We start from the raw sequence: 24,954 nt of genomic DNA, 5'->3' as shown, positions 1-24,954 counted from the left end.
GGTTCGTTTCTCTTCTGTGCGCGGCGAGCAATTGCACAAAAAATGTCTCTCTCTCTCTGCAAGTAAATTCAGGGAGAAAGTGCCCGTTATGATATCACACTGGCGAAATGCGAGAGCACAAGCATCAGCTCACAGAGATTTACCGGCATTTCGTCTGTGCCAGTAGTCTCTTCCCGACCAGTTGCAAGACTAATTGATAGACCACGCATATGAGAGGGCATTTCACTTTTGTTATTTTTGCCTAGGGTTGTGTGCTGTTGCGTACGGCAGTGTGTGCTTGTGAGCGAGGGGACAATGGACACATCGCTCACGTCGTCTCCCGAACCGAACGTCCCGACGGGAGCACGCTTTCCTCCTTTCCACCTGGGTGGAGCATCTTCCCTCTCTGTGGGTCAGTGGTTGCGGCACTCGGCTACTGACGCGAAAGACGCGCGTTAGATTCCTGTCGTGGCTGTCGGATTCCTATGGAGACGAAATTCTTGAGTCCCGTGTATTGTCCGATGTAAGTGCACGTTAAAGAACCCCAGGTGGTCGAAATTTCCGGAGCCCTTCACTACAGCTTCCATTATAGCCTGAGTCGCCAAGGGGCGTTAAACCTCCATAAACCATAAATCATCTCCCTTCTGCCCCTTTTCCTCTCTACGCCGCCACCCATGTCTAAAGAAGAGATTATTTTGGAGCCGTTCCGCCGATCATTCGAAAACCTCGTGCCACGAAGTCGAGCGCGAATTATTAGTTTTGTTGTCCGCAAACGTCTTCCTTGAAGTCAACCGCTGACGCAGCACATTCTCTGATCCACATCGGGGAGGGGGGGGGGGGGGATTCATCAAATTAGTGGTACCCATCTCAATACCACGTACTTCAAGCACATTATTAGCGGAGGATTGTCATCTTATTTTGCCCTATACTTTATCAATCTTCAAGGAAAGCAGCATACATCTAAGTGATGTTAAAGGAATGGTTTTAGCTATAAATAATTCACCACGTATTATCGACATACCACAAGTAACAGCGTCTTTACCGGTATAGCTGAGGCTGCCTCGCGCGCAATGAGCACACAGCCAGTCAAAAAGAAAAAGAAAACTGCTCTCTATCTTTCCAGTAAAGAGTGGGCAAAAGTAGAATATCAGTACTAAAACTATGCGAACTAAGCTTTGCTTTGGCTTAGTTTTCTGCATGTATTTTCGCGCGCTGTTTAATGTGTTCGGATGACACGTGTCATATCAACAAACCAAAAATTTCACAGGCGCTGAGCATTAGTTCGCCAAAATGCCACCTCATGCTGACGGGAAATTCATTCGCAGAACGGTACGCGCTCCAGGTCACCGTAAAACGTAATCATACTCGTAAAATCCGTCGTAAAGGCAGAGTTGCTTTGGCGTAGGCATACTAAGCTGCGTCGGAAACGAAACATTGAGCCAGTGAGCTCAGCAGGCGCATGCCGGAATCGCTGAGCTCACGGGTTCAAGATTCCATTACTGCAGCGGATGCTGCAGTTCAAAGGCGTTAGAAATGCAAAAAAAAAGCGGCGAAGGCTCGTTCCGACACGCGATGTCAAGAGTTCTCTGCGGCAGACGTTAAGTTTGGGCCCTCTTTTGCAGTCATCTCTAGGGCTGCAGTTTTTATTTATAGCGTAAGAGTTATTCGGCAAGTTGCGACCAATAATTCACGTCAAGAAAGAAAAGCGGACCTAAAATGTTGCCATATTTTAGTGTTGATCAAAGATGAATAAACATTGGACCAACAATATTCGCAGTTCGAGTTATTGATCAATTACCTGTCTTCATACCACGTCCTAGCATTGCTGAGTTGCTCGGTTCGTACAGCGACAGCTCTGGTGAGGCGGTGGTCCGGTTTGGAACCCCGGATCACGAAGAAATTTTCTTCAACTATGGCATTTCTGTGAAAGCCGCATAGCTTTACTTTATAACCGTAGGGCTGCGCTTGAGTTGATGCGAATCAGTAGTCATTCCATTGTTAATGAAAAAACCATGTATCAAATAAATTCCGGAATCACGCCCTGCATCTACGCTTAAATATGTCCAAGGAGTATACAGCTTCTTAAAGCCCCAGTAAAGACATTAGGACGCAGACGAACCCCTAGAGTCTAGATGATTTCGCCTCGTTAGACAACAATCATGGTGTCAACATAAAAAAAATGGATAGATATAACCATAGTTTGGGCTATCGATAAAGAGACAAATATTTATGCGCTTTCCTGTAATAGGCGAGCTGAAGCGTCATTAGTTTCGGGCGCGAACATGTCAGAGTGCCTGGACATCTGAACATCAATAGAAGAGATTACAGAGCAGCAGCTATAACATTGTTTCGCGCCTGTTTGCAATGCCCTCTGTGTTTGTCGGTTTTGCCACACCTTTCTTCGTGCTCGTCTTCTTTGGAGTGCCTTCCGCCTTCACTGTTTCAGCCATATATTACTTCCGGTTGTCTGAACCAAGACGGTCTCGGACTTGCTTTTGTCAAGTCAAGATGGAGCGAAAAAGAAGGAACGCCAAAAGTGACGAAGGAAGAACACTCTGGAGAATGAGCAGGCCGCTTACGGCTGCTTCACTGAAGAACCCTGTTGGCGCCGAAGTGGACGCAAGATAATAAAAAGAAAAGTTAAGCAGTTCACCTCCCCGTCAGCTTCTGGGTGGGTTTCCATCGACTTTGATAATGTCTTCTTTGCGAGTGAGAAAAACGTTCTTTGTACGTTTCAGCGTGTTCTGGTGCTCCATCCCATACCCAACAGCACATGAAAACTGACGGCATTGAAGAGCTAAGTAAAAAGCAGGAAACATATTATTCCGGTCAAGTCAAGTCAAGTTTATTGAACAACAATAATAGAAGCAAAAATATTGTTTGAAGTTAGTATTCTAGGATGTCCCATCGTTGGAAACCGTCAGGAGTACCTCCTAACACAAAATAGATAGTTTCAACAAATACTAATACAGTGGTTACAAGTTACAAACAACGATAAAAGACAAACATAAGATCGTGTACGTACAAACGAAAGCAAGGAGCATTAAACAAACAAAATGGATGAAGAAACAGAACAAAATACATCAGGGTGCACAGAGTTAGTCCAAAATTTGCAATTTTAAAAAGATTTAATACGATGCAAATTTTAAACTATATATATATATATATATATATATATATATATATATATATATATATATATATATATATATATATATATATATATATATATATATAATACCAGCGCTCAGAGAACTCAGTGAAAGAAAAGCGCAAGGCTTGGGTGTTCGGCTACCCATCCAAAGGTGAGGAATACGATACCTCATAAGGCCCAATCTCATAAGGACCACTCAGGGCGTCGGGTGTCATGGGCTATAAAAGGAAACTTCATTACAAAGATAACCAAATACCGCGGTTTTACAATGCCGTGTAACTCCGCGCTGCCATGCAACGCCACCTAAATACTGTTAGTTTCTGCAAAACAAGAAATTCGAAGTACACGAAATGAATCGTGCACACTGTGCGCTAGTTTCGATACATCCATCTAGCACAGAATATGTGCGTACCTGTCATTTTCCGTGACCGTTGTATACTGAGCCCACACTGATAATTGGTTACACCTTTCACCAAAGCCAGTGCAAAGATCGATATCGCCATAACCAACTTTTTTCACTATCCCACAAGGCCATTCTTTTTCTCTTAGCTCTGCGTCATGTAATTCAGATTCCCAAATGTGGCCATCGTTAAGTAATTAGCACCGAGTGCTCCGCTTTTGGGCCGCTTTAGCAACAGATTATAGCCTAATGTAGCGAAAGTGCTCTTTAATGCGTTGTGCCAACCAAGCACTAGTTTGGAATTAATTCCAGGTGGCTTAGAACTTTGAAAAATTCATGCTTTAGCCTTGAAAGCCGTCTCTACCTATGTTTGAACCATCACAGTTGCCTGTTAATTTTCTAGCACGCGTGGGGTGGGGAAAGTGTGCTTCCAGGAAGAAAATACCCCAAAGAAATGTTTTCCTCTTTTTGTCTTGGTGCGAAACAAACAAACTTTTTAATGCACGCTGGAGAAGCTGGTGGCGGAAATGCAAGCGCGAAATATAAACAAGGACTTATTTTGGGAGACCATTAGTCTCGTTTGTGACCAGGCAATCGATCGCTTTCTTGATCTACTTTAAATGAAGTTTTCGCTTAGTGCCAACGGCGCAACTTTTGGTGTAATTCTGGTCAAAGTGTCTTTGCGTATTTTGTTTAAGCTAAATATAAACTTAATGAATGAGCTTTAAGAGCCAGAGAGTGGGGAGCGTTCCTTGTTGATGAAAGCGCTCTGCGTGATGCTTTTGCTGAGCGCAGGCTCTCCGCTTAAAACACAATAGTGATGATCGACTCAAGGACCAATGCCTGCCTGGACTCGCATCGTCGTTTCAGCACTGAGACCTACACTATAGATTTAAACTACACGGTACAACGCGGGTTCTTTCCATTGACTTAGTTGTAAAATCCTTTTATATTCTCACATTCTATTGGACTCGAAATAGTAGGCACATGATTGCACGGTGATGCAGGTCTACGTTGCGATGATCAAAAAACTTTCACCGCATAGTTACAGAACTGCCGTCGACATCAATACTTTCGCGCTTTCTCAGAAATGGTCTCGAGCCCAGAAAAAGAAAAAGATATTGGAAAGTGGACACGAGGTCTGAAATATCGTAGCAGAATGATAAATGAATGGCTCATCGAGTTGTGACTGCAGCAGCTTTCGAGTCGCCGTCGCAACGATTGATTGTTCATTCCGAACCCTTTGATATGTAGGTGTGATAAAGGGAAGGCCTCCCGCCAACTTGTTTGGATTTCTTTTTTTAGAAGTTATTTCAGTGCCCTGACTGAGTGGTAAGAATGCGAATCACGAAACCTAGGTCGAGGAGAAAATCGATCTTTCTGGCAACGATCCGGTAAGTTTCTTTAAACATGTTTTTAAAGGCAAAAATAACAAAGTGATCGGCAGTAATAGTGTAAGCGAAACAAACAGAATTCTTTTTGCTATTGAGAAAACAAAAATTTCTTATTTCTTATACTTCTGTGCAGGAAAACAGCTTCTTTATGACTTCTTGAAGAGTCCACGCGGTAACCGACAATTTTATTATTTCCCCTTCGCAAACGAGCAAAGACGCTTTAAATACCAAAAAATTGCATATAAAAACACGTTGGTCAAACTAAACCTTCTCGCAATATACAAAAGCAAGGAAGTGCTGTGTGGGCATTTGTTGATTCGCACTGAAATTTTCCCGTGCCATTTTTTGATGAACCATAACAGCATGAATACAAGCGCTCCATGAATATGCAAGCAGTATAAAAGAATGACAGGGCACTGCGCTCAGTTCTTGTGTTGTGGACGGCAACTCGTCATTAGCGTCGATTTGCCATATGCACTAATTTATTTAGGTTATGTGAATAGTAGCATTGCGTTAGAGCCTCAAATTATTTAAGAAATACCCTGAAGACTGGGATTTTCTGGCAATTCTAAGGTACTTCTAGTACATGAGTTTTAAAGAAGGGGACACTCACATGTGCGGCTTCACTTTTTTTCTCAGTAGTATATCTTGTGAAAGTACTGCACAGCGCAGCACTGACAGGTATGAAAACGCACCAGGTTATGCAAAATCCGCACTGCTCTCGGTGATGTTTTCGCCTCTAAGTTCGAAAAGAAGGCGGGAAAGTAAGTAGCAGAGTGAAGTATATATATTTCTTTAATACATACTATTAGTAGGCCTAACGTAGAGGCCATAACACGATCGTGTTCACATGGGATTGAAACAGCACAGAAAAAATGAACAGCAGAGAAGAAGCATGGTTAATCGCTCATAGTGACAATGTAGTCGAAAAGTATTACCAAAGTATCTTGGCAAGTGGAAAAATGCTTCAGGTGACATCCGGTTTGCTATTTCAGAAGGCTAACAACTTAACTCTCGAATCACATGCGGGGAAAAAAAAGTTAAATTTGTCACCTAGGAGTCTGTGTTTGGTTAGATGCTTTGCGTGCTTCGTCCATGTGATGTTCGATTTTTGGCTCGACCAGGTATTTAGTTACATCAATTTTTCTGCTTTTTTTGAAGAGCATTAAAAGAAGCATAAGTCGAAGCAATCTGGTTCGTGCGTGGATTGTCGAAGGTAAACCGAGCGCGTATCGCAGGTAGGCAGGTTTTTTGGAGAAACAGTGTGAGTAATTTATGGCACCTGTATTTCTTTAAGATAAACATGACAGCTTTCTGCTGGACACTTTGCAATCTATTGATTTATTTTTGGTGTGGCACATCCAGCTAATTATACTTTATTCTAATACAGAACAGGCAAGCTAAGTTACGCTTGCAGTTTTGTTTCTCGTGAAGCAATTCGAAACGAACTTCTTACCGTGTCATACCCAACAATTATGGACATCAAAATTTTTCAGCTGGGGAGAGTTTATGAGCGAAATGATTGACATATTCTAAGATTTCACCACAACAATCACTATACCCGCATATCTCCCGTCTGCAGGTTTGAATTCTTTTGTTCTGAACGCTTTTGCTACCGTCCAAAATATTCCTCATTGTTTTTCTAAGGCAGTCTTAACAGCTCGATACGAGCGATGGATAAATCATAAAAGAAAAATTTTGCTGCATATCGTAAGAATCAGCGATTACATTTATTATTTCTTTGCAGATTCCTTACAGTTCTCAATATTAAAAAAAGTTTCCAAGAATGTTGGACATGATAAAACTTACTGTCGTTTTGTGGTAATGTGTTAGGAGATTGTTTACTTAAGATCGAGGAAATGATCACACCAAGACACTCAAACTGGTCTACTTTCGTGCCCTTTTTTCCCATTTGATAAGTGAAGCTTGTGAATTTTTCTTTCAAGCGGCAGTACTCATTTCAGGTCCCCAATTATAAGCATATATTAGGCTTCAAAATTCTAGAGAGTGCGTAAGCCTTTCAAAAGATGCCTTACAATGTTTCAGAAGTCATTATACTCGCCGATAGCATTTCTGTCCTGACAGTGCTTGAGGCCTCCAGAGAGGCTGTTCTGAACCGTCCCCTCGTATCTTCATTCAACCACATGTTCAGCATAGACACTGTGGTATTGCTGATAACGCGATGGTTGTTTTTTTTTTTATAAACGAAGGCAAAGAGGTCGGCCAGAAAGAGTGATATCTGGCCGGCTACTCTGCACTGGAGAATGGGAGGAAGAGAAGAGAGTCCTGATGGGTGACGATGTGGTGGTAAGAGAAATTGGCTTATAAACTGCGGTCAAAAGAGCGTGTTGTGCCTTCGCTATTGTCATGTGAGGTGAAGCTCTAGAACAATATGTATCTTTCTACGCATTTCGGGCTGCATACTGTCCGTTTAGAAAACCCGTAGAGAATTGTGAATGCTTGTCAAAGAATTACGAAGCTTGTATAAGAAGCAACTAACTTCTAAATATGCTGTCGCATGCTAGGCATCAATTTCAACGCCAGTCTTGTCTAACTTACAATGCTCCATCGCTGCCATCCGGCTGACTAGGACCACTGCAGGACAAAGGCCACTCCCATGTCTCTTCAAATAACCCGTTGTTGTGCAATCTGCGGCTTGGAAAAACAAAGAAGGAAACAGGTGGTTTGGTAAATGAGGTTTAGTGTCTCAAAGCGACTCAAGCTATGTGGGATTCTGTAGTGGAGGGCTCCGGATAATTTCGATTATCAGGGGTTCTTAAACGCGCACTGAGATCGCTCAGTACACAGGCCATTAGTACTTCGCCTCCATCGAAACGCGACCGCCGTGGCCGGAATCGAACCCGCCTGTTTCGCGTCAGCCGCCGAGCACTATAACCAATTAGCGACTGCGGCGGCATGTTCAGGGCTTTTTATTTTTTCATTATCTGCTTTACAGTTGAAAACGGTCACACTACGCCTCCTGTTGTAGCGTCGAACATCTGTCATCCAACAACTGATAGTCGTGGGCGGTTTTTATAACTGGAGCGCATTTATTACTGGAGCACCCCCCCCCCCCCCCCCTGTCCCTCCTTGGGCGCGTTCCGGCTGCAGAGCAACTAACCAAGGCGGCGTTAAGACCAGTGACGCAGCGGAGGGTCGTAACAATCTCTGGATCCAGACAGTATGTTTCTTAAGTGGCAGAGAAATAAGCAGTAATATTACATCCAAAATTGTAAAAATGATTCTGGGTTATGTTTGCCTTCGTGCACTAAATAAACTTCGGATGTTATATTTCAGTGCACGATGAACTCACACTGACAGGGAGAGAAAATATATTAAATTGGTGGAAGAGAGAGAGCTAAGTCTGTAAAAAAGGGAAGATTATTTAGCCGGCATCGAAACAGTACAGACATGCCACTCTACGGTGGAGAGAGATTTTAGCAAGGAAAGGCGAAATAAGAAGGGTGTAGAAAATGTAACAAAAATGAAGATGAGCAAGGTATGCGGCCCTTGATTTGTGTGTAAATTAAGGCAGAATGTGATGAAGTTTTAAAGCTACGACAAAAACAAGTGGGCGGAGAAAAGGGTCAGCGCACGGGGCATGCGTGTCAAGTGGTACACAACAAGGTTTCGCATTATGTCAGTTATTCCATTGCGCTCTAAACAGGCCAACCAAAATTTGAAGGCACTGTTCTGAGGCACAACGAAGCCAGAGAGACCGAAACTGCGTTTCAATATAAATTTTTCATTGGAACATTGTAGCTCCTACAGTCTGTCTTAGAACTTTGAAAAGTATGTGGCGCTAGTGGATTTGCATTACCCAGAGATAATGAAAATAGAGTCAAGCCCCGTTCTAACGGCCGACGAGCGCCCACCATCTCGCCTCCCTCATATCGCCTACGTGCCTACGCGCGTGCCATCTGCTAGACGAGCGCCTTACATTGCGAGGGGGCGTTTCACTGTGCGCCCCATGATGGCGGTACGACTGCACTCCAAGCACGGAAGAAATTTACCGGTAACGTACGCCTGTAAGTCAGACGCTCTTAATTACTCATGTACACCTCAGCACATATCTCGAACATACGTTTCTGAGAGATCAGGGGATTGAGTAGACTCGTCTTTTTTCGACTTCAAACGTTGAACCGTCGTGGTGGAGCGGAAACGTTGCCGTCTCGCACGCCCGGAGGCCCGGGTCCGATTCTCACCTACGCCGCAGTTATCTTTTCATTAGTTTTATGCAGTTCGTGCGGACACGCTCTGTGCATAGATTCCGTGTAGCACAGCGCCAGTCCACACCTTCCGGTGACGCCACTCTTAAGAGATGAAATGCTTTCGCCTTAAAACGCGCACATGAACTTGCGCTTCCCTCCAGCGCGGAGGCTGAAGAGTGCGCCCCAGCTCCCGTGATCCCGACTCCACCGAAAAGTGCCGACCTCCCAAGAAAGCAATAAAAAGGCCGCTCTACAGTGCAGTTAACCGCCGGCCAAGCCCACAATGACCGTCAGTGCGCTCATGCGTGCAGGTTGCGCTAAGTATCAAAAGTCGAAGCAGCGTTGAAAACGAAAGTACTCCACACGGCAGGTGATCAACAAATAACATTGATTTGAGGAGCCCTCCGCGCTGTTGCTGCAGGCAGCAGACAGTCTCCGTCACCCATTTGTCGAAGCGATAGAGCAGTGCGCGCGAATTAGTGAAAGCTTTAATGAGACAACAACCGATGGTTTTCGGGCATATTTATTGTTTTCACTTGGTCTGCAGGTATACGTTGGTCTATTTTGCCCAAGGGTTTTATCAAGAGTGTGGTAGCTTAGGCGAGGTGTCACTTCGTTTGGAGCCCGATGCGCTATTAGAACTCTTTGCAGAAGTCCGATGCATACTGTACGTTCTTTGCGCACATGCTCTGAGGTTGCATCACAGCTGTATCCTTGTCGAGGATCGGTGACGACGGTGCCAACTTACCACCACTTTCCATGAACGCCTCTATCACTATTGGCTTAGCAAGCCCCTCGGTGTCTCGGTAAAAGAACACATGACCGAGCTGGAGAACTGAGAACACGGCCTGGTAGTGGCCAGTTTGAACAGACGACCACAATAAACTTTATAAAAATTAAAAGCCACTTTTCGCTGACTACTCTTTGCCTGAAAAAGGCTAGGCCACTTACTACGAACTTCCTATAGAATTAACGCAATCCGCATGACTGCCAGGTTCGTTATAAAAGGGCGTGGCTACATGTGACATGTAGCCACATGTTATGACTGCTGCTGCTGCTGCGGCTGTGTGCCAGCGGATCAATGTTCGGCGAAAGTTCTGTCGAGGCGACGGTGTAGGCGTCTCGCGTCGTCGCGGAGACACCGTGGCGCTGATGAAGTTGTTTTCTCTGCGGAAGGTCTGCTTTGTCCTCACGGAAGAGGAGAGGCCGTTGCGCTGGGGCGTGCGCGCGCCCAGGGACAGCGCATCGAGGCTATGCTCGCGTTCGAACCACGTTGGCCGAAGAGGTACCACCTTTAGCAGGCTGTGAGGTCGTCCGAAACTGGGGCTTAGCCCGCGAGGAGCGCAGCGGGGTTTACGGAGCTTCTCCCAAGCGGACACCCCTAAAGAAAGCCGGGCGCCAGGCCGGGGGACGCTTGTACCCATTTTTACCGGTGGGTGTCCGGCGGTGGGTTTCGAACCAACCACCTCCCGCAGCCGAGACGGGCGCCCAACCAACTGTTTGTGTTCACTAGGAAGGTTTATATGGCAGTGTTACTTATTCATTTATTTATTTGCACACACAGGTATAGTAATTTAGTCCGCAGTAGGTTCATATCAATTTTTTGAACGCATATGCTCACTGAAATATAGGTATAACAATTTTACTGCACTAACTGTATCAACTGTATTGCCACCCAACAGTAGGTATGAACGCAGATACTGTGTTCTGTAATTTTTCTCTGAACAGAGCTTTTGTGTTTGTGCCATTTATTTTATTATAATTCAATGCAGAAAAGTACGAAATGAAATATCTTAATTCACAACTGCTTTCACCTCTCCACTAAACTGCTGAGGTCTTTAATACTTTGAAGTTATTTTAAATGTTTTCTCTGACAGGCCACCATCGGAAAACAGAACATCGCCAGGGAACGTTGTTTTCTGCTTCCAAAAACTAACTCCACCTAGGCAGCAACTTCACATGGTGACTGTGCTCATGAATGTGGATTATCACGATTTTATTAGATTTCTAAAGCGGACAGTAAACATGTAAATATGAATATTGACGGACAGCTGCGCAGTCGTATGTATAGAAATCGAAATGAAAATAGAACCGCCGCAGCCGGCATTGACACATCAGGCTGTTGTATAACATCTTTATGCGCCGAAGACGTTCGATCTCCTGTCGCCTCAGCTCTGTTTATTTACCCAATTTTCTCTAATTTACCTTGTTTTATTTGTGATATTCGAGGACGGCAACATCTTCAAGGCGGTACTGTCCCTACGGGAAGAGTACGGCTGTTCCGGCGCGAGCAAGCCTAAAGAGACCACGCCAATCAATGGAGGCTGGCTCGGAAGAGGCGGCAATGGCGTCCCAGGCTGTGGAGCGACCAGTACATGGACACGGCCACCCGTCCAGCGAGACCTCATCGCTTAGTGGGGCTGAGTCAACGATCGTGGATGGTGACGAATCAGTGGCCGATATGGCTGACGTGGACAACGAGGGCTTCAAGTTGGTGAGTCATCGCAAGCAACGAACGGTAGGGATCCCGGTAGTGGTCGAGCCCACAGAAAAAGGGGCTGATTTAAGAGAGAAGAATCCCATCTTACTTTTCAAGGCCATTCAATCGCTGCTGGGATCAGCTCCGATTCGAAGCTGTATGTCTCGACGGAAGAGCAGGTTGACAAGCTCCTGCTGAGCTCTCAGATTTTTGGCATCAAAGTTAACGTGCGATTGCCCCATTCCTGCATGAAGAAAACGTGTGTTATTAAGGGTCCCGTTCACGCTTCGTGAGCTTGAAACTGCGCTCAGTGGCCTGCGGCGCCAGTGTGCACCACGTCCCGACGGCATCACCAATACAATGCTGAATAATCTGCCATTGCAACTCATAAATGAGCTCCTCAACTTCATCAATCGATTTTGGGAGACTGGCGATATTCCTCCGTCATGAAAGGTGGCACATGTAGTTCCAGTACTGAAGCCTGGCAAAGACATGACAGACCTTGCCTCGTATCGCCCTGTGTCATTCACCTCCTGTGTAGCTAAGTTGATGGAGAAGCTGGTAAATGAACGCTTATCATAGTGGCTTGAGGACAGCAAGGTACTGCCAACATGTATTACAGGATTCCGCCGATGTCTTAGTGCCCAAAATAGCCTCTTAGAATTGGTGAGTCACATTGAACACCAGAGAGCTTTCGGCCTTTCCACCTTAGCCTTTTTTCTCGACGTTGCGAGAGCTTACAACAACTTGCTTCAGAGCTCGATTCTAAACAGTTTGCAAGGCATGGGTATACAAAGCCATATGTTAAGATTCATTTACAAGTTTATAAGTGATCGCGTGGTTCATGTACGGTTAGGGAGTACGTTAAGCACCGAAAGGGTTCTATCACGAGGTGTGCCTCAAGGAAGTGTTTTTTCCCCCACGCTCTTTAACGTTGTAATGGCTGGCCTTCCCGATTCATTGAAAAAAAGTTGCAGGCAAATGTGTATGTCAGTGTATGCTGACGATATCTGTATTTGGATTACTGGCTACCGACACAAGCGATTAGCCCTGATAGCTCGACAGGCTCTACATTCGGAACAAGCTTACCTTCAAGGTGTGGGATTGTCTCTGACATTGAAAAAATCCGGCTTTGTTCTCTTTCCAGGTGTAGGAAGACATCAAGCGCGGTTGAAGATAGACCTCGGTCACTCTTGCATCCGTCAATTCAACCACACGCGTTTCCTGGGCGTCATAATCGACTTCCGTCTACAGTGGCGAAAAGCTGTAGACGCGATTGTTTCATCTATATCTTCTCGTCTCAATGTGAGCCGTAGAATTGCACATGAGCAACGGGGAAATCATCCTTCTTCAATGGTCAAACTTCATGAAGCGCTGGTGGTCAGTCGCATAATGTATCAATTACCTTTAATTTGCCCCTCGGCATCACAACTTGAACGTCTCGAAGTCGTCCACAGAAGGAGCCTAAGAAGAGCCATTGGAGTTCCTCAGGCGGCTGCGAATGAGGCTGTACTTCATGAGTCTCTATCGAAACCTCTTAGCTTTGTCGCTTCTCAGAGACTACTAAAACATCTTGGCCGCCTAGGAGAGACGGTAGCTGGGCGATCCCTTCTCCAGCGGCTCTGCAAGAGATATGAGTCGAAGGCTTACTTGGCACTCAATACTCTGATATCTTTAGGCATTAATGTCCGAAGGCAAAGGAAACGGTTTAAACCCCCCTGGTCTTTTCCGAACCTCGACTGTAAGGTCACAATTCCTCATGTGAGCGCAAAGCGCAGCTCTCCTTTGGCAGCAACGCGTTCGCTTGTACTTGAACACTTGGAAACAGAGTATGCCCGCCATCTTCAAATTTTCACAGATGGTTCTGTGGACAAGGTCAAACAAGCTAGCGCAGCAGCTTTTTACATTCCTTCTTTGGACTGTAAGTGGTCCGTACGCTTTACTGCTGTCGTATCCTCCACAACGGCTGAGAGTGTTGCTATTGAGACGGCTTTACGGAAGTTAGGGTCTTGTCCGGCTCAACCTGTTGTCATCCTAACTGATTCAAAATCTGCCCTTCAGAGGTTAGAGCGCGGATTCCCTACTGACGCCTTATCTATAAGCTCTCTGCGCTTGGTGCAAAATCTGCACAGCAGAGGCTTTACTCAACATTTCCAATTTGTGCCCTCTCACATAAGAGTCAACTGTAAGGAGGTGGCAGATAATCTCGCCCATAAAGCTCTCACATGGATTCCATCAAAAAAGTACCTCAAGATGAAAAACGTCTCTCCAGGAAAACGGTGCTCGATCATTTCAGTACCCTGTCGAGTGCGTCCCACAAGCCATGTGTGACCAAGGGACTGAGAAGGTCTCAGGCGACCCTTCTACATCGAATTCGCACGGCTTCTGCTCGCACTTCTGCGTGGATGCACAAGACAGGCATAGCATCGTCTCCGCTTTGCTCTTTATGTGGTGTGTGCGGGGATATCGAACATTATATTATATACTGCCCAGAGTACAACACGGAAAAGTATGTGATGTTCGCTTCCTTCAAGAAGACAGGAACCCTTCACAGTACAGTTCAGGACATTGTCTACCCGAGTGGAAACAAGACATACAGAAGGGAGGCTGCACTCCTTCTTTTAACATTTCTGCAGGACATTGACCTTGTTCCTAAATGGTGACAGCAGGAACGGACTATGGCCTACTGTGATTGAATGTGTGTGTGGATGGTGTCTTCCGGAGTGGACTACGTTATACTGTGAGTTAATGTGTCTATGGATTGTAGCACTACAATGGCCTATGTTCTACTGTGAGTGAATATGTGCATAGATGGTGACTTCTGGAGTGGACTGTGATGTGGACTGTGTGGATTGATTGTGTGAATAGATGGTGACTGGGGGAGAGAATGTGTGCTATTACAAGAGACTGTACGCACAGCGGGGTAGATGTGACAGGGTTTAGGACATTGTTAATATAGAAGGGACGCTACGGTGGAGCAATTGCCGGCAGATAAAGCAAGGCTAACCGCACCTGTAGCATTTACCACCTAAACTCAACTCAACAGCTTAATGCCATAATAAAGTAGCTAACGGCGCGCGTTGGTTAGCTCCAAAGAAACCAAAAAATATGTTTCTATGAAATTCAATGAAGAATATAAAAGTCAACTGTTTGAGTTATTTTGAACTTCGTAATGCAAAGCGACTGTTTTATGTTTACCAAAATTAATGTTTCTTGTCATATTAATATATTGCGTATGATCCTCACCACCCACTCCTGCCCAAGGCCTTGCATAAGGTTGGCAGTACCTGTAAAATAAATAAATAATACTGATCTGACCCTTTCAAGCTGTTCTTAGCGCTATGGAAATTGCAAAAAAAACAGCAGGCACATTAACGATGCGCTGCGCGAACTCCCCGAAATGAAAATCAATAAGTGGGAAACCTATTCTTCACCCATAGAATAAGAGGCGATTCTGGCTCTCCTAGGCTGTCTTTGAGCGATTACCGAGCTCAGAGTAATCGATAATGCAAGTGACAGGCGCGTCTCGTCTAGCGCTTACTTTCACGGGGGATTAAGAAGTTTAGCAACTGGCTCGAATGGGCTCCGGTCAGCTAACAGTTGCTCAAACTTTAAGCTTCCTAACCTTCAAAACTGTCTACCGTGCGAGACACTTTTCGTAATGCGCGCGTTTAAAATTTCCAGTTATAGAGGGAAGCTTTGTTCAGATATGGTAAAAGGAGCCCAAGTGCCACTGCGAGAGTGCGAAATCTAATACTCTCCTTATGCGACATTACTTTATGCTACTTTTTTCTATGCTTTATTATGGTCGTTTATTCAAGAACTCAAGTTTCAGATCTTCATATCAGGAAACTTTGGACAAGCGCATTTTTCAACGAAAAGTTGTTTCAACGGACAACGATCAATACATCTGCAAATCTCCCCTCACCAAGCTTGCATTTTAGAGCGGAAGTTCTACTTACCGCACAAAAGTGCAAAGGCCGGGCCATCGCTGAATACTTGTCATTGTCCTTAAACAAAACAAACAAACAAACAAACAAACATAGGAAGAAACGAAAAAACAAACATTGCCGTGACCGTGATTCTAACCTGCGGCGGCGCGAACAGGTCAGCTTCGATGGCCACTGCACGAGAGTACTAGGCTATCGCTGCAGCCGATCACGCCTCGTGTTACACTGCAACACACTCTGGCTGGCTGGCCAAAAATAAAGATGACACATACCCACTACGGGGGAGCGGTCAGGACACAGGCGGTAAATTGCTGGAAAAAAGAGCGTTGTGAATGAAAAAAAGACGTAGTAATAGTATATACGCTGACAGATTGAACGACGCAGAGATAGGGGTCCGGCTAACTGGGAGATCGAAGACGGGACATTGGCTTAATGTGCATAATAGTATACAATGCCTGCAATGTTTCAATTTCGCACTGACTGAGAGCAGGAAGAGAGGAAAAAAACCCCTCAGAATGGGAGTCGCTGCGTTTCATGTAATACATTTTCCGAAGCAGAGCGCACAGTCCTGTCGCTTCGTCCAAACAACGAAGTACCATTGGAAAGAACAACCGCAGAGGACACAGGAAAACCCAGCTGGTGAAACGGAATTTGCAATAGGCGCCTCGTCAAACAAGAGAAGTGGTGGTAGAACAGCATGAAGCGATCTATTGTCTCAGGTTGGGCACAAAAAGGGCACAGTGGGGAAATCACCAGGCCAGATCTCTGAAGGTAGAATTTGAGTAGAGGAACCCGGCAACGCAAACGCGTGAAAGAGACCTGTAGTCTGCGCACTGCACATCGCCGTCCTCATCAAAACCCTCAGCGGCGTGCACAGATCAGGTCAGCTTAACCACGATCAGCGCTTAACCTTTCCCGAGTCGCTCTGAACAATAGAGGCCTTGTTACGTCTGCTGCGAATTTTAATTTCACAAACCCAACCTGCGGCTGGCTGATCAAAATGACATCAGATGTACTCTGTGTATATATACATTGTGTTCTGCGTGCTATTTTAGTTTTATGCGTTGCATATTGCAATCACTCAGTTCAGCCCTTGGGCGCGGCCGGGCAGCCACCAAACCACGTGACGTGACGTCACGACAGCCGGAGGAAAAGCTGGGCCCCAAGTCGCGCGGTCGCGCGCGGCTGCAGCCACCACCTAACTCCCGCTCATCCCGCCAGGGGCGCTGCGCCGGCGCGTGACGTCACGGAGGAAAAGCTGGGCCCCAACTCGCGCGGTCGCACGCGGCCGCAGCCACCACCTGACTCCCGCTCCTCCCGCTAGGGGCGCTGCGCCGGCGCGTGACGTCACGGAGGAAAAGCTAGGCCCCAACTGGCGCGGTCGCGCGCGGCCGCAGCCACCACCTGACTCCCGCTCCTCCCGCTCGGGGCGCTGCGCTATGATTGACGTCACGGCATATGTATAAAAGAGCTGCGCTCCTTCGCCGGGACAGTCTTATACCCCTGTCACACGGGCATTTCGAGGGCCCTCGAACCAATAGTCTATCGACTCAAAGGCGATCGAGCGCTACTACACGGGCAGTTTCAATGGCGATCGAGTCAATAGCCTATCGAGTCAACGGAGCAGCACGGAACTCCATCAAGATATGCAACGCATTCTTGGCTTAACCAAGCTAAGCCTGGCCATTTTTCCTTTTGGATTTGTATTATTTGTTGTTTTTTCTGGAATGTCTTCTACGCCGAATCCAGGTACGAACATAAATAAAAGTAAGAGATTAACCTCTACAAGAGAGACCGAGAGAAGAGGGCTGTCGTTACACCGGACGGATTCACCAACTTCAAGGTCATGGAATTTGAGCTTCGCACTGCGCCAGCAACGTTTTGGCGAGTTATGGAGACATTGTGGACAGTCTTCAAAAGTCAACACTGACTCGTGCATCTCGATTACGTTGTAGATTTAGCGACCAGCTCCTATGAAAACCTGTACAGGCCTATGGCAGTACTCGATAAAATTAAGTTTCCGGGGCTTACCTTGAGGCCTAAGAAGTGCCGTTTCACCTAGCAGGCCACATCATCAAGTAAGGCATACGCCCTGATCATCAGAAGACATCCGCTATTGCCCAGTCCCCATAGCCTGACTATAAGAAAGGCGTCCGCAGGTTGCTTGGGCTGTATGCAGCACCGCAAACAAAAGCGTTCAAGTAACCAGAAGGTTCGTTTAGAGCTTGCTCCGGTCAAGGGGCATTTTAATGAAATCCGACAAGCGGAAAGTCATACCGACGCAAGCAACCTGACTTTGGAGTTGTGCTCTTTCATAAAAGGATGGGATGGAGACTGTAATCGCGTACGCTGGTCGAACCTTGTCGAAAGCCAAGGCGAACCATTCGGCTACCGACAAGGACTGACTACCCATCATTTGGGATAAGACAGAATTCGGCCTCTGCCTTTACTGACGATCGTTTAAGATTGGCGCTGTCACCAAAGCACTCGGTGACAAGTAGTTGGCAGGTTGGAAACAAACCCTCAAAGTTGTGGAGGGGCCCCAGGTAGCTAACCCCGTCGTAGGTTTTCCTTTCTCCGGCGGTCGGAGCTCGTTGGTATTGGTGGGTGGTCGGGAATCGCGTGAGCGGGGCCGCACCATTGGGCAATCTTGACGCCCTCCCTGTCCTGGCCAGGCGGCCAGCTATGGAGTCAAGACATTCGAAGGATCAGAGCAAAATACTCGCTGACCCCATTTCCATCCCAATTCCCATAATCCATTTCACCCATTCCTCTCCGCTACTCCCAGGGGAGATCAGGGGAGTCTCCCCGGGCCCTCTCCCCCGGCTGTGGATCGCTATGTAGCTTTTTAATCCGTTATTTTTTTTCATTTAGCCCACCTACGGGTGGTAAAATTGTCATTGCATTCAGGCCTTTTATTTATCTTCAAATTGGATTAAGCATGTTATACGCAAGTGGTGCAGGCAGGGGCTTATTATTTTTCATTCTTTTTAGGTTGCCCCAACCTAACAAATGTCACCACTCACAGTGCTGGCTTTGAAATTTGAAGGGCCTATCCGGCCGCCTCAATCGATGGAGCCTGCGTTTCAGGGAGTATGAGCCTGCGCTTCAAGTCACTTTGTACTTGCCACTTTTTGGTCGAATATACCCTTGCACGATGAAAATTAAACATCATCATCAAATTACATGTGAAGGAGACACTATGAACAAGACAGGAGCCGAAGAGGACACCGATCTTGTCTGGCTTTGTTTGTTTTTGCTTAAAAGTTCTTCCATCGCATCAATTCTGGTTGCTTAGAACAGAAAGACTTTTCTCTTTACCGCTGTCCAAGTGCGCGCGAGAACCATCTCCGCGCCTTTCGTAGCCGGTGCCTGCTCGCTAATTCACGTTTTTCCCACATGCGGCGGGTTTAACAGCCACTGCAAAGTGGACTACCACGCATATGCAGGAAAAAATCTTAAGTCTGTGGCTATCAAGCAGCGGTGTTTAATCCGGGTTGCTCTCATAATAATCGCGTGACCAATTTCATTATTGAGCCAACTAGCTCTCATGCCGCAGGGAAATCGATGGTATTGAACTGAATCGGTCACTTGCCATAGGTCCGCGGCACTCTGGGAGCCACAGAGCATGAATGCTTCCAATAACGATCAGTCTAGAGTAGTAAAGCGTAACCGCTCTGCAGAGTGTATGGCAACTGTTTTGCCAACAGTTAGGTGTCGCGCAATTCTAAATCGTGATACAATTTCAACGGCCGTCCAGTGGAATAATATTTGTTTCCAACATCGGTCCACACTCGCAACAAATTTCACTCAGTAACTGATGCCGAAACTGATGTCGAAATATCCATTGGAAATGTATTGATGCACAAAAAATGGCGCTGAGGTGGGCGGAATAGATGGCGCACTGCGTAACAACCGGAAACAACTGTTGGGCTCTAGGACCTGGCTTGCGCGGCTGCCACAGTTATTCTTTATTGTTCTTGTTTTTTATTCCTTAGTGTTTCTTACCTTACTGTGTTTTACAATGCTCTACATGTCAACTGTGCTAACGGCGTTGATGGGAGCATATTCGATCTACTTCTGTTCTGCCTGCATTTGGCAAGTTTCTACATGTCTCTTGACAAGTTATGCCTCATGTTAAAAACTCGCGCAAGATTTTTATCGGATTATTTTCCTCAGAAGCGTCCCTCGTGAAGGTTAACTGCAATGAGACCTTTCACCCCAGAAAAATTGCTGCCTCTAGAATCATTTTGTTCTCATTAATCCAGGATAAGAGATTTGAGAGAGTTCGAAAACCAGGCCCAATTTTCATTCTGAAGTGCAGTGATGTACAGGCATTACCTTAGACTAATCTACTGCGCAAGTAGGTTATGAAGATCAATTTTCGAGTTATCGCCATCACGTGATAAAATATGGCCATATATAATGGTACATCCGGCGAAAAGTAGAGTGAAATTATAAGCGGCTGATCTTAATTCTGAGGAATGCTTAAGCACGAAAACATGTTTACTAAAGTTTCCATCGATACTGGTGCTTTCTTGCACTTGAGAAACGATGGTACCGTTACTACCATTGCGGATGCTGAGATGCTCTTCCTGGTTTTATTTGTATGAACGTTCCACAAGTTTTTTGGGGCCATGTGCGTGCCTGCGATGTATATACCGACCTCGATAACCTCGTGTACAGCGTCGCATCAGAATACAAATAAGCAAAACTCACCATTATTGTGCAAACTGGTGTTCATGCTGATGACGCCCCATTAAAGTTCCAGATGTGATGAGGTTAACGCAAACGCGTGGTCTCGTTCTGATGTAACCATTAGTAAGTAGTTGGTGGTATAAAACCGCAGTTCTTAAATTTCAACTGATTGTCTGAATATTTATTTTTCCCATACAAATGCAGGAAATGGGCCTCGGACGAAAAGCTACGAGGGTAGCTTGACAGGAGCCCGAGGCCCAGCTGGGCAGGTTAAAATATGTAAAAATAAAAAGGAAGAACGACAGAGCATGTGCACAGTCTTAGGCAAACATATACATTAAGGACGTCTTGACATAATACAAAACGGCAGAATTTCATTGGCAAACACAGTCCATTGCGAAATGACGAGCAGCCCTTATCAACTGTGTAGTGCAAAAATGTCCGCTTAGCATCTCTCTATACTAAGTTGGACGGCTTTGTCTTGAAGCATTTTACTCAGAACATGAAAACATACGATGATATCACCGCTTTTATCGCCGTTGATCCCTGTAATGTTCGGCGTATTACCTTTGATGCTAAGTGTGAAATGTGGATAATTTTCATTTCGTCTCACAGAACTGCGTTGGATACGAACATAAAACGAGAAAAGATCTTTTACAGCGCACTCTTGAAATCAAAGTGAAATGACTTACATCCAGAAATGCACGAGGGCTGCTGAAAGACAAATACATGCAATCTCGTACCCATAACGACCAAAAACAACTTCAAACGGCGGCTATCGTATTGCTGAAATGGCAGGTGATGAAGCAGTTTTTATTTTTGTTCTTTTTCTCGATCAGCCTACGTATTGAGAGGCACTTTTTTCCCCGTATACATACAGATCTATTCAAAAGTAGCAATATTAATTTGTAAATATTATGCAACTTATTCATATTTTTCTTAATAAATCTTCCTTTTGTTATATTTCTTCAACGAAGACGCCTTTAGTGAAGACATCATGAAATGTGATAATTTGGTTCATTTATGGCGTTTAACGTCCCAGAGCAACTCGAGTTATGACGGACGATGTTTTTGATATGTTGTGCCATAATTAGGGAGGAGCCGTTACCTTTATGTTACAGCGATGGAAGTGGAGGCTGCTGCGCCTTCTGTGGAGCCCGGTGGGCCGGCAGCGGCCGCCCAGAGGAAGCTCCTGTACACCCTGAGTGACTCAACCAGCCAGGACACTGTTGTGTACTTGGCGCCAAGTGATGGCTCCTCGACCGACGATGGGTTTGTACCGGTCGTTATTAAGAAGGCCAAGCGCAGACTGCGCAGACAAGCTGAGTCGACGTCAGCCACATCTTCAAGCATGGACACGATCATCACGGCGCGAGGTGCGGAGGAACGCACAGCCTTGTTGGTGCCATTCGAACCAACGGACAACTTGAACAACCTGAACAAGCAAGGCATATCTCTCTTTATCTTGACAGCCTCGTACCGCGAGGGATTAAAGACGTTAGAGTAAACCCACACAAAAACATCATTGCCATTGATGTCATCAAGAAAAGCGCACTAGACAGTGTGGCCGCCATCACCAAAGTCGGCAGTATCAGTGTACGCCCTTTTATTCTCTAAGAGAGCGGAACCACGGCTGCCGTAATTTACAACGTCATCACCATCTGTGATGCCGACTTGCCCATATCAAGCGGACTACCAACATAATTTCCATAATACAAGTTCAGCGCCTTGGAAGGTCTAAATGCATCAAGCTAACCTTCAAGATTGACTGCATTCCATCATGCGTGAAGATGGGTCACTTTCGTCACCCGGTTTGTCCATTCGCACCTAGCCTGCTACAGTGCAGGAAATGCATGAGGATTGGTCACGTTAGCGGCCTCTGTCACAACTCCATCGTGGGCCCAAGCTGCTCCGAGCAACCCAGCGGCGAAAGCTGCTGCGCCACTACCTTGAAGTGCGCCGACTGTCGTGGCCCTCACGACTCTTCCTCGAAGAACTGCCCTCGCCTAAAGACTGAGAGGGTAGTACTGAAGCAAATGGTGCGAGGCCATTCCACCCACAGAGGTGCTATTGCAAAGCTGCGACTATGTCGTTCGCGCCGCCAGAGGTCATTGAAGGAAGCAATCAGCTTTGAAAAGAAGACCCCAAGCGGCACTGCAGTTTGTACAGCTCCACCAGCAACCGAACTAAATCAGGAAAGCGCGGCGTCTGGTGACACACAACCTGCTGCCCCAGATACAACGTGGCCACCACTACCAAAGCATAGTACGCACACTGCGCCAGGTATGTTGGTGCACTCCATATCTGCAACACCTACGACTGATCCGGGCAAAAGGCGCGATTCAGACAATGGCCAAGATATAGAAGTGATTGGAATCCTCACGTCATTGATGAATGATATGCGCGTTCTGCTTTCCAGCTTGCGCACGCCAGTAGCACACAACGCATTGCAAGTACTAGACGCGCTGCATCCAGTTCTTGCAGCTCTGCAATAGAAGACACCATGGCTCCCCAGGAACTATCTTTTCCAAAGAAACTCGAGCAGGCTTTAATATTTCAATGGAATACCCGCGGACTCCAGTGACGGATTTCAGATATTCGGCACTATGTTTACGAAAACATAGTCAGGACATTGGACCCCGGACTGCGCTTCTTGGAAAACGTGTGTCTGCGAGGAGACAGTCCGTCATCTCCTGTGTGAGTGTCCTGTCTTTGTGAAAGAAAGACGTAAGCTGCGTTGTGCTCTGGACTGCCTTGATCCTCGCCTTTCACAGAGGACAAGATCCTCGGTCCGTGGCGACAACAGTCGACTGCCATCAAGGCTCACAAGGCACTGTTTTTTTTTTTTACGAACGACTGCCTTGATTGACAGATTGTGCTTTTGTTTCCAGCTCCTTCTCTCTTCTATTTTTAATCCCCTCATTCTCTTCTCTAGTGCAGGGTAGCCAACCGGAAGCCCCTGTGGCTAACATCCTTGCCTTGTCCTCCGCTCCTAACCTATCCATCTGAGATTGCAAAGCACACGGGCCTCTAGCATTTCACCCCATCGAAATGCGACCGCCGCTGCTGGGATCGAACCCACGTTCTTCGGGTCGGCAGCCGAGCGCCATAATCAATAATCCACCGCAGCGGAAAAGTGCGTAATTTATCGGGCATTTTTAATACCTGGGAATTTCAAAGTTATTTTTTTTTTCACGCATGTCACACACATACATTCATAGGCCACTAGAGCACTTGTCTACCTGTACGCAGCCCCGGCGCCCAGTCAGTGCACACCGCGTATAACATTTTTGCAAACTTGGATATCAACCATGCACTTTTGACAAGATCCCAAACTAATACGTATAAAGCCACAGGAAGATACAACACGGCATTAACCGACAACATTAGTTTAAAATGCATAAATAAAAAAAAAAGCTAACAGGCACGATTAACTGACTCTTTCACATATTTCATTCTGGTGCGAAGAGGGCGACTGTTCTTCCGAACGATTTGTAACAAGCAAGCACTTCACAAAAAACACTTGTACCTTAGACCCAAATAAATGCAGGTAAAAGTAAGGATGACGCACGGAAACGCTAGACCAGATCAATTGCTTTTTTCCGAGGAGGCTGATGTTAGACGCAGAAGCATTCACCGCAAATTAGAGTTACAGAAGACTACAATAAACGCTAGAGTATATGCGGACGACCTCAAACTTTTCACACTTGCAATAATATGATTGTTCAAAAAGCCGATACTAAGAGGCTTGGAAAAATTTTCATTCGTGCAATATTATGGAAACAAACCTTTATCAAAACAAATCCGTGTGCTATGCGTATTACTATCAAGAGACATTGTTTTAATCAGGAGATGAGAGTATTAGGTAATGAAGCGAAACCATTATATGCCGCTTGAATTGCTATTAGCATGCCGATCACGCCACGGCCGTTTCCACTATTAAACTGTTTCTGGTCATACAACAGTTAACCTCCCACTCTCACCTCTAGAACTTCGATCATGCAGCGCGTTTTACACAAGATAAGTCGGGGCGAGTTGGTATGATGTCAGCTGGTGTCGTATGGTACGGTGTCTTAGTGTTGAACTCTTTTGTCCCAGACTGGTTCACCAAACAGGATATTATATTTCTGTAGCCATTTGCGAGACTTCTTATTTGTTTTACGTCTAATGGATATCTTTGGCACCCTGCCACGCCCTGAAATCAGTTTTTCGTCAAGATTTAACGCCCGCACACGAAAGGCACAAAATCTAGGAAGGATAAAACTGTTTCCTCTTTCAGCGGATATCGTTTTATTCTTATTTTGGAAATTTATCTTGAGCTATCGTCGTCCATACTAACCATTTGCCTCCGAAAAAACAGAAAACTGAATGTTTTCTAGGTGTTTTCTGGGTTTTTTTCCCAACTGCAGCGGACTGGAACGCTCTGCTTGTATTTGCATCCATTTGAAAACCTTGGGCTTTATTTTAAACGCTCTTTCTTTCGACAAGAAAGCGCTATTTAGTATGTTTTTTGCTTTAAAATAGCTGTGTGAGGCCCTATACCATATTTTAATTGTATTTGTATTGCTTTCTCCTCTTTCTTTTTCTCTTTTTAACTGCGGTGTCTGAAAAGAATCCACGTGCACTCCAAAGCCCATTTTTTGCAGCCGGCCAGTATTCCTCTCCACAAAATTTTTAAAATGTTCTGAA

Source organism: Amblyomma americanum, chromosome 7 (assembly GCF_052857255.1).
Source record: "Amblyomma americanum isolate KBUSLIRL-KWMA chromosome 7, ASM5285725v1, whole genome shotgun sequence".
Classification (NCBI taxonomy): domain Eukaryota; kingdom Metazoa; phylum Arthropoda; class Arachnida; order Ixodida; family Ixodidae; genus Amblyomma; species Amblyomma americanum.
The sequence above is the reverse complement of the archived record's forward strand: the minus strand, read 5'-3'. Positions refer to the sequence as shown.